Here is a 13,077-nt window from a genome sequence, read left to right on the forward strand (position 1 = left end):
CAGATATTTGGGATTTTCAGATTTTTATTTATTTATTTATTTGCTGTGGTTGAAGTGGTGAATGGCTTTTGCCATACAAATGGATCAAAACTGAATTGCCTAAGAGGAATATAGAACTGAATATTTTGTCTCACATAAATGTATTTTTGTCAGCATTACAGCAATATCAGAGGTGCTTATATACACCAAGTTACTCCAACATGTACATCTCCTTCCACGCCACTTCCGCATTCAGCCTAAATGTAATATATCTTACAATAAACTCCTGGGATGATCCATTTATAGATTCAGGAATATCCCAAACATGTTAAAATGTGTCTATGGAGATTTTCAATCAGTTGCCTTCATTCATGAGATTTTCAATCATCCAGGTCATGGTTGTCCCAAAGGTACTTTTCAAAATGCAACTGGACTGTGTGTGTGTGTGTGTGTGTGTGTGTGTGTGGTGTTTTCTTGGAAACATTTCACTTATCATCCGAAGAAGCTTCTTCAGTTCTGAAAAACCGAATTTCAGTGAGAACTGAAGAAGCTTCTTGGATGAGAAGTGAAATGTTTTCAAGGAAAAAAGTCAAAAAAGTCCGGTTGCCTTTTGAAAAGCACCTTTGGGACGTGTTAAAATGTGATTTATTACAAAGAGGAATAATGGCTGACTTTGGCGGCCATCAAAAACCCAGCAAATGAAATGAAAGGAACCCATAAAGAAAAGATTGGGGGGGGCAGGAGGTGGGAGCATTCATTTTTCCCGAAAGCTATGAAAAGAGGAGATGTGTTTTTGTGTGGCCTCGTAATGGAACCAGACTGAGGATTGCCAAGTCTACAAACCAGACTTCCGCTCAGCAAAAAGACTGAGGAACAAATGCATCCAATGCCTTGTGTGACAATAACAATATCTGGACACGGGTCCCTATGACGGCAGCATTCAGGACTTGGCTGACAGAGGCAGGCATTCTATAGAGTGGCAAGCAGCTGAATTCAGCAACCAAGCAAATGAGGAGGGTGCTTTGTCTCTGTCGGAGAGGGCCGATGTTTGAATTGTGTGAAGAAAGCAGTCCTGCAACCCCATGGAAGCCCTGGGCCCTACGAGTAAATAAAAGGTGGGCATCTCTGTGGAGATGTGTGAAATGGATTGGCTCCTTTAAAAGGCAGCTGATTTGCTTATTCCCTGCTCTCAGAAAGTGTTACTCTCTGTGATGCAAATCAGCCTCATGGGGTTTGCATGCAAAAACCAGCTTGGCCTCCAAAGGCATTGTATTACTAAGTTTGCTTCTTCTTTTTCTTTTTCTTTTTTTAAAGGCAGCTTCCTTGCTTCTATTGGTCTTAATTTTAATTTATAGTTTCTCTGTCATTTTAATTTTAATTTCTCTTTCTCACTCATGCTATCAAAGAAAGCGCCAAGGATCCTCAAAGCCATTTTCAAAATTTTGAGGATATCTAACTGTTATTGGTTTTTTTTTTTTACCCTGGCATCAAAATAGTTCAGAACCCAAGAAACAAATGACAAAGGAGTGTCTCTCCCCCCCCCCCACATCTCTTTAAGCAAAACCCAGCAACCATTTCAGGTCAAGACTGCCCTTTCCTCATGAAATTAGCTGGAATCTTACAAGACTGCCATTTCTCTGGAGTTCAAAAACCTAAAATCCTATGAAAACGTAATGTAGGAATCATTTTTTCACATGAGCTCTTGTGAATTTTTGATATTTCTCACAATATCTCACAAGACAGTTTAGAAATTGCCTGAACTGTGTGGAGTTCTTGATGGTGTCTGAACTTGATTGCTTGCAGGCCTTTTATTACCCAACTAGGTAATATTGTCAGTGATGTTACTGATCATCACTGATGCTGTTACTTAGCTGAGTAACAAAACATCTGCAAACAAGCTATCAAGCTCAGAGACTACCAAGGAGTCCATAGTTCAACCTTGAGCTAAAGATATTATTTTCTATGGGAATTGCCTAAACTTTGCAATAACAGTATTACGTACGTATATTAAATAATTATTGTAATAATAACAAAGTTGGATGCTGTTGATGACATTTAGGAAGTTATACATGCCTTGAAGCCCATAAGTAGTGTTTCTTTTTTCTGTGTTTTTCTATCTTGCATATTATTGGTAGAAAATCTATTGGGCAAAAGAAGAAGCCATCTGTTTGAGAAGTTGTCTACAAATTGTCTTCTATTTGAATCTACCCTCTGTCTGAAGAGTTGTTTCATGAAATTTCTAGAAAAAATTCTAGAAGCAATGGATGAAAACTAATGAAGGGGAGATCCAACCTTGAACTAAGGAGGAATTTCCTGACAGAACAATTAATCAGTGGAATGACTTGCCTCCAGAAGTTGTGGGTGCTCCAACACTGGAGGTTGGACAACCATTTGTCTGAAATGGTTTAGGGTTTCCTGCTTGAGCAGGGGGTTGGACTAGACAACCTCCAAGGTCTCTTCCAACTATTCTATTCTATTCTATTCTATTCTATTCTATTCTATTCTATTCTATTCTATTCTATTCTATTCTATTCTATTCTATTCTATTCTATTCTATTCTATTCTATTCTGTTCTGTTCTGTTCCGTTCTATTGAAAGATCTACGGCCTCAAAAAAGGTGGCTACTATTAGCACTGAAACAGAAGGTTCAGCAGCCATAAAGATCACTTGATTACAGTTTTTCTATTATGATAAGATATGTTGCATTCTACTCATCCTTTGTAAAATGTGTACCTATCATATGACCATAGGGAAAAAGTATACATATTGTTTTGAGGGGATGGGTAATCATTCTTCAGCTATTTGGGGTGATGCCTAAATGACCATTCCTCTTAGGAAAAGAATTGAGAAATGTCACCATTCCCAACCGTCATCACAACCCTACCATGAGACAAAGGCATTTCTCAACTGAGCTAGTCACTGTGGTATATCTTTTTTTTCACTTCTGAGTAGCATGCACTTTGCACTTCTGTCAGATGCCTGAAATTACAAGATCAGCCAGCAAACATACAAACAGGAATCCTGAGAGAAGGCTTGCCTTCAGAAGCTGTGGGTGTGCCATCACTGGAAGTTTTTCAGAAGAGATTGGACAGAGTAGAAATGGTATAGGATCTCCTGGTTGAACAGGGGTTGGACTAGAAGACCTCCAAGGTGCCTTCCAACTATGTAACTATCTGTCATGGGTCCAGATATGCTTTGTAAAACATTTTAGAACAGACATGTCAAACACAAGGCCCGGGGGCCAGATCTGGCCTGCGAAGTGGTTTCATGCGGCCCACGAAGCCATCCTGGAAACAGTGAGGGAACGGCCCCCTCTGCCTTGGCCCTGGCCCAGACACCCTCCTTCTGCCAGAGACCCTCAGATCTGTCCCACTCCTGCCCAGGCCCCCATAGGCACCCTTGATGCGAACGATGTAGAGCTGGCCATGCCCACCCAGTAGGCCATACGCACTCTAGCCACGCCCACCCAGTAGGCCAAACCCACCCTGGCCACACCCACCCGGCCCCCTGAGGGCAACGGCAATGCTGATGCGGCCCTCAGTGAAATTGAGTTTGACACCCCTGTTTTAGAGCTTCTGCCAATATAAGTAATCTTAGGAATATTGCTAACAATAATTACAATCCATAGTGAAGCACTGTGAGATTTCATTGGAGTAATATGACTATGCATTTTCAGGATGCATATACATGAGTGCATGTAAATCAACAACTGAGCAGCTTTATTTTTAAAATCCCCATTTAACCATGATTATATTTTAATCCAGGCCAGGATTTCCCTAATTTGATAATTTCTAGATGAGGGGATTTCAACTCCCAAAATTTTCAGCAGTGGCCAGGCTGATTAGGAATTCTGGGTCTTATAAAGTCTCTGTATTTGGAAATTGCCAAAGCAGGAAAACAATGATGCTTCCAAATTTCATAGTGAATTAGAACTTGGTATGCATGCTACTATTCCTACTTAGTGCTTTCTCTCTGAACTGATTTGCTGCAGCAGCGTAGAGAGGATTTTTCCTTCCTGTTCTCCCTCCCCTTTCTCCTTTGGCATTTGGACAATGCCACAGCACTATGTCTGGCATTATCACCAGTGCCTGCAATACTCACAAAGCAATGTGGCAAATGAGTCTGATTGTGTGCTTGCTGGGAAAGGAGGGGAAGTAAGTAAGGAGGGAGGAAAAACAGAAAGAGTGGACTCAGAGAGTGGTAAGTTAGCAATTCCCCCAGTCGTCTGAAAGGTGCATTTTCAAAAAGCAACAGGACTTTCTTTGTTTTTTCCCTGGAGATGTTTTGCTTCTCATCCAAGAAGCTTCTTCAGTTCTGACTGAATGGTGGAGATTTATATTCCTTGCAGTCATAGTCTGCAATTTTTTTTCTGGAAATCCGTTCATACTCCCCAACCATTCAAAGGGTGTTCGTCATAGATAATCTTATAAAAACTTATATAAAAGAAAGTCCAGTTTGTTTTATGTTTTATTTCATTTCTATACTGCCCTTCTCCCAAGGGACTCAGGGCGGTTCACAGGGCATATATAAATAATGATACAAAAGTTAAAAGGAAATTAAACCAGTGCCCAATTAAAATACAACAATAATAGAATACTAAAAAACCAATTAAAAACCCACATTCCCCCATCAGGCCAGACCAGCTAACTCAAATAAGTGGGTCTTCAGCCCGCGGAGGAAGGATCGGAGGTCTGATGCCATCCGGAGATCAACCAGCACTTGGTTCCATAATGCCGGAGCACCCACAGAGAAGGCCCTCCCCCTGGGGGCCACCAGTCGACATTCCCTGACCGGAGGCACCCTGAGGAGGCCCTCTCTGTGGGCACGCACTGGGCGGAGGGGAGTTGACGCCGGCAGCAGGTGGTCCTCGAGGTAACCCGGACCCATGCCATGTAAGGACTTAAAGATCATGACCAAGACCTTGCATCTTGCATTTTGAAAAATATCTTTGGGACAATCGTGACCTGGATGACTTAGAATTTCCATAGACATTTAGCTATGCACTTTGGGATGAGCATCCTTTGAATGGTGTGGGAGTACAAATGGATTTCCAGAAAAATTGCAGGCTACAGGAACCATTTGCACTTCAGTATGAGATGCAGACAACAAAGACTCATCCCCAACACTCTGTGCTTGTGTTCAACAGTGAAGGTGCACAGGGCAGAAAAACATCCTTCAGAAAGCACAGCTCCAATACACAGTCCTTTCATCAGTTCCAAGAAGGCTCCACATCCATTTGCACTACTCAGGTGACCCTGAGGACACAGACAAACCTCCAAGTGGCCTCAACGACTCTCTTAAAGAATGCCAATGACCAGCTGTCTGCAAGGAGTATAAATCCTTCCATTCCCCACCATCCAGTCAAAGCTGCAGAAGCTTCACGGATGAGAAATGAAATGTCTTTCAGGGAACAACAAGAGAACCCAGTTGCCCCCTGAAAAAGCACCTTTGACAGCTTTATTTAACTATAGATCACCTTGGGAATTGGTTGAGGATTAAAATAAAGGCCTCACCAAGCTTCTCATCTAAGAAACTTCTTCAGCAGAAGATGACTGAGAATCTCCATAGGCATTTCCCCCAATTGTAAAAAGAGCAGAAACTCCTGATGATGTTACAACAGGAAGATAAGGGGAATATCTAAATCTTACAGGGGATAAATATTTGGCTCCCCTTTCTTAGGAATCTAAAGTGGGGTCTCAGTAGAACTGTAAACTAGCCATATTCTACCACCTCTCCAGCTGAATTGGAATGGAGTAAAACATTTGAAATATTTTCCTCCGTACTTAAATGGCTTGGAATAAATCAGTTTCCAGCAATACATGGAATCCATATATGCTTACATCATCCATATTAATCCAGTTTAACTCAGAGATATGAAAAATTGCTATTTTGTGCAAAATTTGGGCAGGACTGACATTTACCATTATTCAGATAATTTAACTTGGTTCTGATTTCTTGCCAGAATAGTATGCATGATTGCTAATGTAACAAAAGTAATTACAAAATAGAGACTGCTCCTTATAAACAAAAAACAAAAAACAGAGAGCTTCAAAGTAATTGCAATAATGCAGTTTTATATAGAGAGTTCAGCAAAGAAGGAAAAGAACATAACTGAAGCACTTGCATCTCAAGTTTATAATCTAAATACCGTAATATATGTGATGCCTAAATAAAAGGTATAAGGAGAGGGAGGAAAAGAATAAATGTAAGGGATCAGTAAGGAAAAGCTCCTTATTCCAGTTCTTCTCAAGCTTATAAGTGATGAAAGTTTTATTTGGTATTTTATCTTTAAGGTTTTTAATATTTCTCTTTAAAAAAAGGTAAAGGTAAAGGTTCCCCCGCGCATGCGTGCTAGTCGCTTCCGACTCTAGGGGCCGGTGCTCATCTCCGTTTCAAAGCCAAAGAGCCAGCGCTTGTCCAAGGACATCTCCGTGGTCATGTGGCCGGCATGACTAGACGCCAAAGGCGCATGGAACGCTGTTACCTTCTCACCGGAGTGGTCCCTATTTTTCTACTTGCATTTTTACGTGCTTTCGAACTGCTAGGTTGGCAGAAGCTGGGACGAGTAACAGGCGCTCACTCTGTTACACAGCACTCGGGATTCGACCCACCAAACTGCCGACCTTCTGATCGACAAGTTCAGCGTCCTAACCCACTGAGCCACAGCGTCCCTAGTATTTCTCTTTAATTCTGTTTAATTATAATTGTTCTACGTGTGTGCTTCGTAAATGGAATGAAATCCCTGCATTGCATACAAAATTAGTGAAGTCACACAAATTTCTGAGAGAGAATTATCTCAAATAGAATATAAATTTGTTCATCTCATTATGCATTTTGAACTGTATCTTTTTTCCCCTTGATTTTAGAACATTGCAACTTTGATTTTGAATATGTTTGTTCAGGAGTCCTCACTTCAATGCTTTGAATCATGTAAAGATTATTATTAGCCACTTATGTTCAATTCTGTTAAAAAAAAGTAGGTGTGAATAATAGATATCCTGTTTTAGCATTCTGTAATATGTTTCTCTTCTTTATTTGGGCTAGTTTTTGCAACAGTTTCATGCAAATATTAATGCAGAATTACCAGCCTTTTAAAGGATTAGATTGTAATTGAAATAAAAGGGAATTGTTGGAGTGTGTGCATGTATGAGTGAGTGTGAGGGGCTGCATCTTTAAAATCACAGGGCAATGCAAGTTTCATGCAAAGGAATAAATCCGATTTTTATTTACATCATTTAAATGATGTCATTATGCAAATGAGATACATGGTGCACTTTAAGCCCTTTGCTTGGAAATATGAGAGAGAGAGAAAGAGGAGAGAGAGAGAAGAGAGAGAAGAGAGAGAGAGAGATTTTTAAAAAACAAAAAATACCAAGTAGTTTCTTTTTTCTCTCTCTTGTGAAAACAGTAAAATGTAGAATCTGGGGAGACAACTGCAGAGAAATTGCAAATTGTGAACTGACTGGATGATCAACCCCACCCAGAGATTCTTTCTGCCAGGGTACCATCATATTTTTTGTTTGCTTGTTTAACTTAACTCATTGCTTGGAAAAATGTTCTGGAAGAGAATTTTGCAGAGGAAGAAAATGGTAAATGCAGAAAGAGTTACAGACACCTCCATTCTGTCTCTATATGATGTTAACAGTATGCACTGGCTAAAGTCTTACGTATTTTTTTCCTGAAAAGCAGAGACTAAGTATTATGCAGGAACTGAAAGAGAATGGTTAAACCCAGTGCACAGGTTCAGTCGTGGAAATGCCATTTGTTTCCTCCAAGACCAAGTAGCAATCCTGAATGTCCCATTGATGAATATCCCATTGAAGGTTATAACTCTCTCTTATCTTTAACTCCCCCAATCTTTTCCTTAGGAATGGACTGGGGAGGGGCTGTTGTAGCTTTTGAAAGAGACATGAAGTTTTAAAGTGCTAAATCTTTAGCATTTAACATGACTTTCAGCAAAAGAATGGATTACAGGTAATCCTTGACTTACAACAGCTCATTTAGTGACTGTTCAAAGTTACAACAGCACTGGAAAAAAATGAGTTATGACTATTGCAGCATCCCCATGAACATGGGATCAAAATTCAGACTCTTGGCAACTGGCTCATGTTTATGACGGTTGCAGTGTCCCAGGGTCATGTGATCACCTTTTGCGACCTTCTGACAAGCAACATCAATTGGGGGAAGCCAGATTCACTGAACAACTGTGTCACTAATTTAAAAACTGCAGTGATTCACTTAACAACTGTAGCAGGAAAAGTTTTTAAATGGGGTAAAAATTACTTAACAAATGTCTCGCTTAGCAACAAAAATCTGGGGCTCTATTGTGGCCGTAAGTCAAGGACTACCTATATAGATGTCAAAATACATAAAGCATAGCAAGATCGGGAGAAATGGATACATGTGAACATCTGTGCATATCCTGGGGAAGAGTCAATATCTTGCAGGAAAAAAAAAACACCCAGCATTACAGCTGCTTTTTTAAAAAGAAGTGTGAAAAATACTTTATTGGCCAAATATGATTAAACACACAAGGAATTTGTCTCTGGTGCATAATCCCTCAGTAGTAGTAGTAGTAGTAGTAGTAGTAGTAGTAGTAGTAGTAGTAATAATAATAATAATAATAATAATAATAATAATAATAATAATAATAATAATGCTGCCTGGATAGTGGACGTGGAAGTGCCTGGAGACAGCAGACAGATGAGAAAGAACTGGAGAAGATAACAAAATACAAAGACCTACAAATAGAAATAGAAAGACTGTGGCAAAGGCAAGCAAGGGTAGTACCAATAGTAATAGGCGCCTTGGGTGCAATCCCAAAACAACTGGAGCACCACTTGAACACCATTGGCATTGACAAATTCACCATTAGTAAATTACAAAAGGCGGCCTTACTAGGAATTGCTTCCATCCTGCGACAATTATTATTATTATTATTTATAAAATTTATATGCCGCCCTTCTCCCTAAGGACTCAGGGCGGCTCACAACAATAAAAAATTAAAAAAAACATAGAATACAAAGATTAAAAAAGAATTAAACAATAAATAACGAAATAAAGGACAATTTAAGCCGATAAAAACCAAATTTAAAAAAACCATGATCAGTCCAGGCCCGCTTGTTGGAACAACCATGTCTTCAGGTTGCGGCGGAAGGATCGAAGGTCAGGGGCCATCCGCAGCTCCGGAGGCAGTTCATTCCAGAGGGTCAGCGCACCCACAAAGAAGGCTCTCCCCCTGGGGGTTGCCAGCCGGCATTGCTTGGCCAACGGCACCCTGAGGAGGCCGACTCTGTGCGAACCGGGTGATGGGAGGTTGACATTGGCAGCAGGTGGTCTCGCAAGTACCCTGGGCCTAAGCCATGTAGGGCTTTAAAGGTAATTACCAGCACCTTGAATCGCACCCGGAGGGCAACTGGAAGCCAATGCAGCTCGCGCAGGAGTGGTGTAACATGGGAGTATCGAGATCCTCCCATAAGCACCCACACGGCCGCATTTTGCACCTGTTGAAGCCTCTGGGTGCACCTCAAGGGCAGTCCCATGTAAAGAGCATTACAGTAATCCAGGCGAGAAGTGACAAGGGCATGGGTGACCGTGCATAGGGCATCTTGGTACAAAAAGGGGCGCAACTGGCGCACCAGGCGAACCTGTGCAAAGGCCCCCCTGGTCACAGCAGTTAGATGATCCTCCAAATTAAGCCATGAATCCAGGAGGACACCCAAGTTGCGGGCCCTTTCTGAGGAGGGCAATAGCTCCCCCCCATCCAAAGAAATGGAACATGTTGGACAATACAAGATGCCAGTATCCACAGCCACTTGGTCTTGGAGGGGTTCAGCCTGAGCCTGTTCCTTCCCATCCAGACCCGCACCGCCTCCAGGCACCGGGACATCACGTCAAGGGCATCACTGGGTTGGCTCAGGGTGGAGATAAACAATATCTACAATACCATCAAACATCCACATCTGCTTATCCCAGGTCCTTGGTAAGGACTAGATGGGTCAACAAAAATGCCAAATCCAGTCTGAACATCTGGCTGACTGTGTGATGATCAATAATATTAATAATAATAATAATAATAATAATAATAATAATAATAATAATAATAATAATAATAATAATATCAAGGTAATAAAATTCATAATAATAATGCCAAGAAAATAAGGTAGTGTAACCAAAGAGAAGGATAAAAGTAATAAAGCCATACTACATGTGTAAGTATAACTTAGACATAAGACAATACTATTCCATAACAATTACAGAGAGAGGAAGAAGTAGGGAGAGACTTAAAAACAGAACAAAACAAAAAAGGAAAACCACCACTATAAGCAGTCAACCTCATATGTCCTGTCCTGGAGTTCAGCTGGAGACTTTATTTATTTATTTGTTCCAAGGCAGGCGGGTTGGCTGCCAAGCCTATTTACAAAAGTTCAGCTGGGGGGTCGTGGGAATTCAGCATTGCACGCAGCTGACGGTTTTATGCTCCTTTCGTTCCTTTCATGGGGGAAACCTTCTCCTGTTGTTCCTCCCCTCCTTGCCTTGTCTGGTGTTTGTGCCTGAGATGGGAGGAGAGGAAAAGGGAGGAGAGATTGCCTGGCCAGGGCCTCATGGCATGGGGGAGGGGGAGAGGAAGGGGGAGAGAACATTCTTCCTGTCATTTATTAAGTCACACAGTAGCCACATGACAATAGATGGCTGGGAATCAGAGAAGACAGAAGGCATTTGGTGCTTGCAATCATGGTTAAAGGATGCATCAGGTGTTCGGGTACCTGCCTGCTACTTGGGAGTCACCTCCCCTCTTTTTACAAGGGTTTACTATGCTCTTTGGAAAGGTCTGAACTGAACTTTCCCATGGCTAAAACCAGTACTTCTTTCATTTGCTTATCTTAGCTATGGCAATCTTCACCCTTATTAAGTTGTGCTAAAACTAAAAGTCCCAGAATGCCCACATAATTAGAGCCTTTTGGATCTGCAGTCACCTTCCCAAAGGTCTATGTTACAGTAGGTTGTTTCCGGGGAGTTTTTCAAACGACATGTATATCTTTCTGTGTGCTTTTTTTTTACATACCCCGACCATATTAACAACTGCTAACTTCCCCATCTTGGAACTCTTCCATCTTTTGGATTAGTATCCAACATTAATTCTATCCTCAGCCATGGAAGCTGATTGAGTGACTGTAGATTCGCTAGCATCCAGCCTTCACCACTGGAGGTTAGAGTCCTACATAAAAAGTACTCAGTGCTAATCAATTGAACCAAATCTAGTCTAATAAATTGTTTAACATAATTTTTATGCTGAGGGTGAAATTTGCAAGTCCAATAACATGTATAAATACAACATAATTAGAGCCTTTGGTATAAATATGCATTTCCTTGAATGAAACTGGAAATTATTAATTTCATTTTAGTTCACATTAGCAATCAACCAACACCTGTAAAATGTCTGAATGCTGTTATCAATTCTCCTAATCAGTAAGGATATACAGTATGTACTGGTTGTGATCTGCTTTGAATTACCATTTTCTATTTTAATGGCCAGTTTGATCCAATTCAAAGTGGATTCAGAAAATCATATTGATTGAATCTTTCAGTTCAAAGCATCCAATGAAGTAGATTTGGTTTTTGGAATTACTAGTGCAAAAGCTACAGAATCTATTTAGTTGCTGAATCAGTTTAAAGATATGCTATTTGACTATTCAGCTCAACTATTCAGAAAACCAAGTTTGGAAATTTGATTGAATGGTCTTGAATAAAATCTTTAAGTCAAAGCTTTGTATAACCTTCAAAAGAGGAAAACTGCTGTCTTCCTCTGAAACAAAATAGAAACAACTCAGGATATGGTTCTTTGTACACCTGTTCAAAAGATTTTTCAGCAGTTGTTGCTTTAATTGATTTTGCATTGCTAATGCATGGCCTATATTCACTGGAATGCATGTTCACACAACCTTCCCTTCCAGACATAAGCAATGACCAGAGATTAATATAAACAGTGGAAGAAGATTCAAAGTTTATTTAAACTCAAATGTTAGAATGTCTAAACCTCTCCATTATTTTTGACAGCATCTTTTCTTGCAGCTGAAGTATACTAACTTAGAAAGCAGCTTAGCTATTCCCCCTGCCTTAATTCTTTCCTCCAACAGTGTTACAGTATAATGGTTTGTCTCCCCTCCTCATCTCAACAATGCAAAAATATGAGAACGTTAATACTGTTGGATTGCATTGTAGGATCACCTATTAAAAATAGATTTCTTATGGGGTGCCTCTGGAACACTAAAAATACATTTATAGTAAACATTACTATTTTTTTTAATCAGTGGAAAGCCATCCATGTAACTATAGCCATAGTTATATCAAAGTTATAACTTTTTCCATGGTTTGCTGACTTTATGCTATTGCTCCTGTTTGAGAAGTTAGATGTATGGCAGTATAAACTCCAAACTTCTGTTGCTATTGCATAGGATTTTTAAACATCTCACCAGGTAATGCATGGCTAAGAAGATGCTTCTTTTGCAGGGTGGCATATATAAAGAAATCATATTTGATACTTCAAAAATTAACTGCTTGGTGTGTGAATGTGAAGAACTACATACAAATTACCCAATTTGCTCTCTTGTTACTTTAAAAGAAGCTACCTAAAAAGAAATAATCAAAGGATAGCTTTTACAGTATTTATTTATTTGTTTGTTTGTTTGTTTGTTTGTTTGTTTGTTTATTTATTTATTTATTTTACAGGTTGACTTCTGAGCTTTTTACTAGATTCTTTGTCTTGGAAGGACCCAAACCTCCTCTTTTTCAAAATTAAAACAGGGGCTCCAGATTTGGCTAATTTAGCCTCATGAATATAGCATAAAGTATAACATTCCCAAGAAAAAGGTCTTTCAAAAATTCTCCAGACCGAACAACCAGCACAATGGGAGGTCAAGTTGTAAATTGTTCAGCAGGGTTTGTTTAACATAACCTTGATGGATCAGCGGCCACTACCGCTTGGAGCAGGCTCCTATTTGCTCAGATGGATCTGAATGGAAGACAAGTGCTGTGCCCCATGGGCAGGGGAAGACACAAGCATTTGGGACGTGTTTTCCTTCCAACGGCACAGAGAAA

This window comes from Vipera ursinii (genome assembly GCF_947247035.1).
Source record: "Vipera ursinii genome assembly, chromosome: 2".
Taxonomy (NCBI): domain Eukaryota; kingdom Metazoa; phylum Chordata; class Lepidosauria; order Squamata; family Viperidae; genus Vipera; species Vipera ursinii.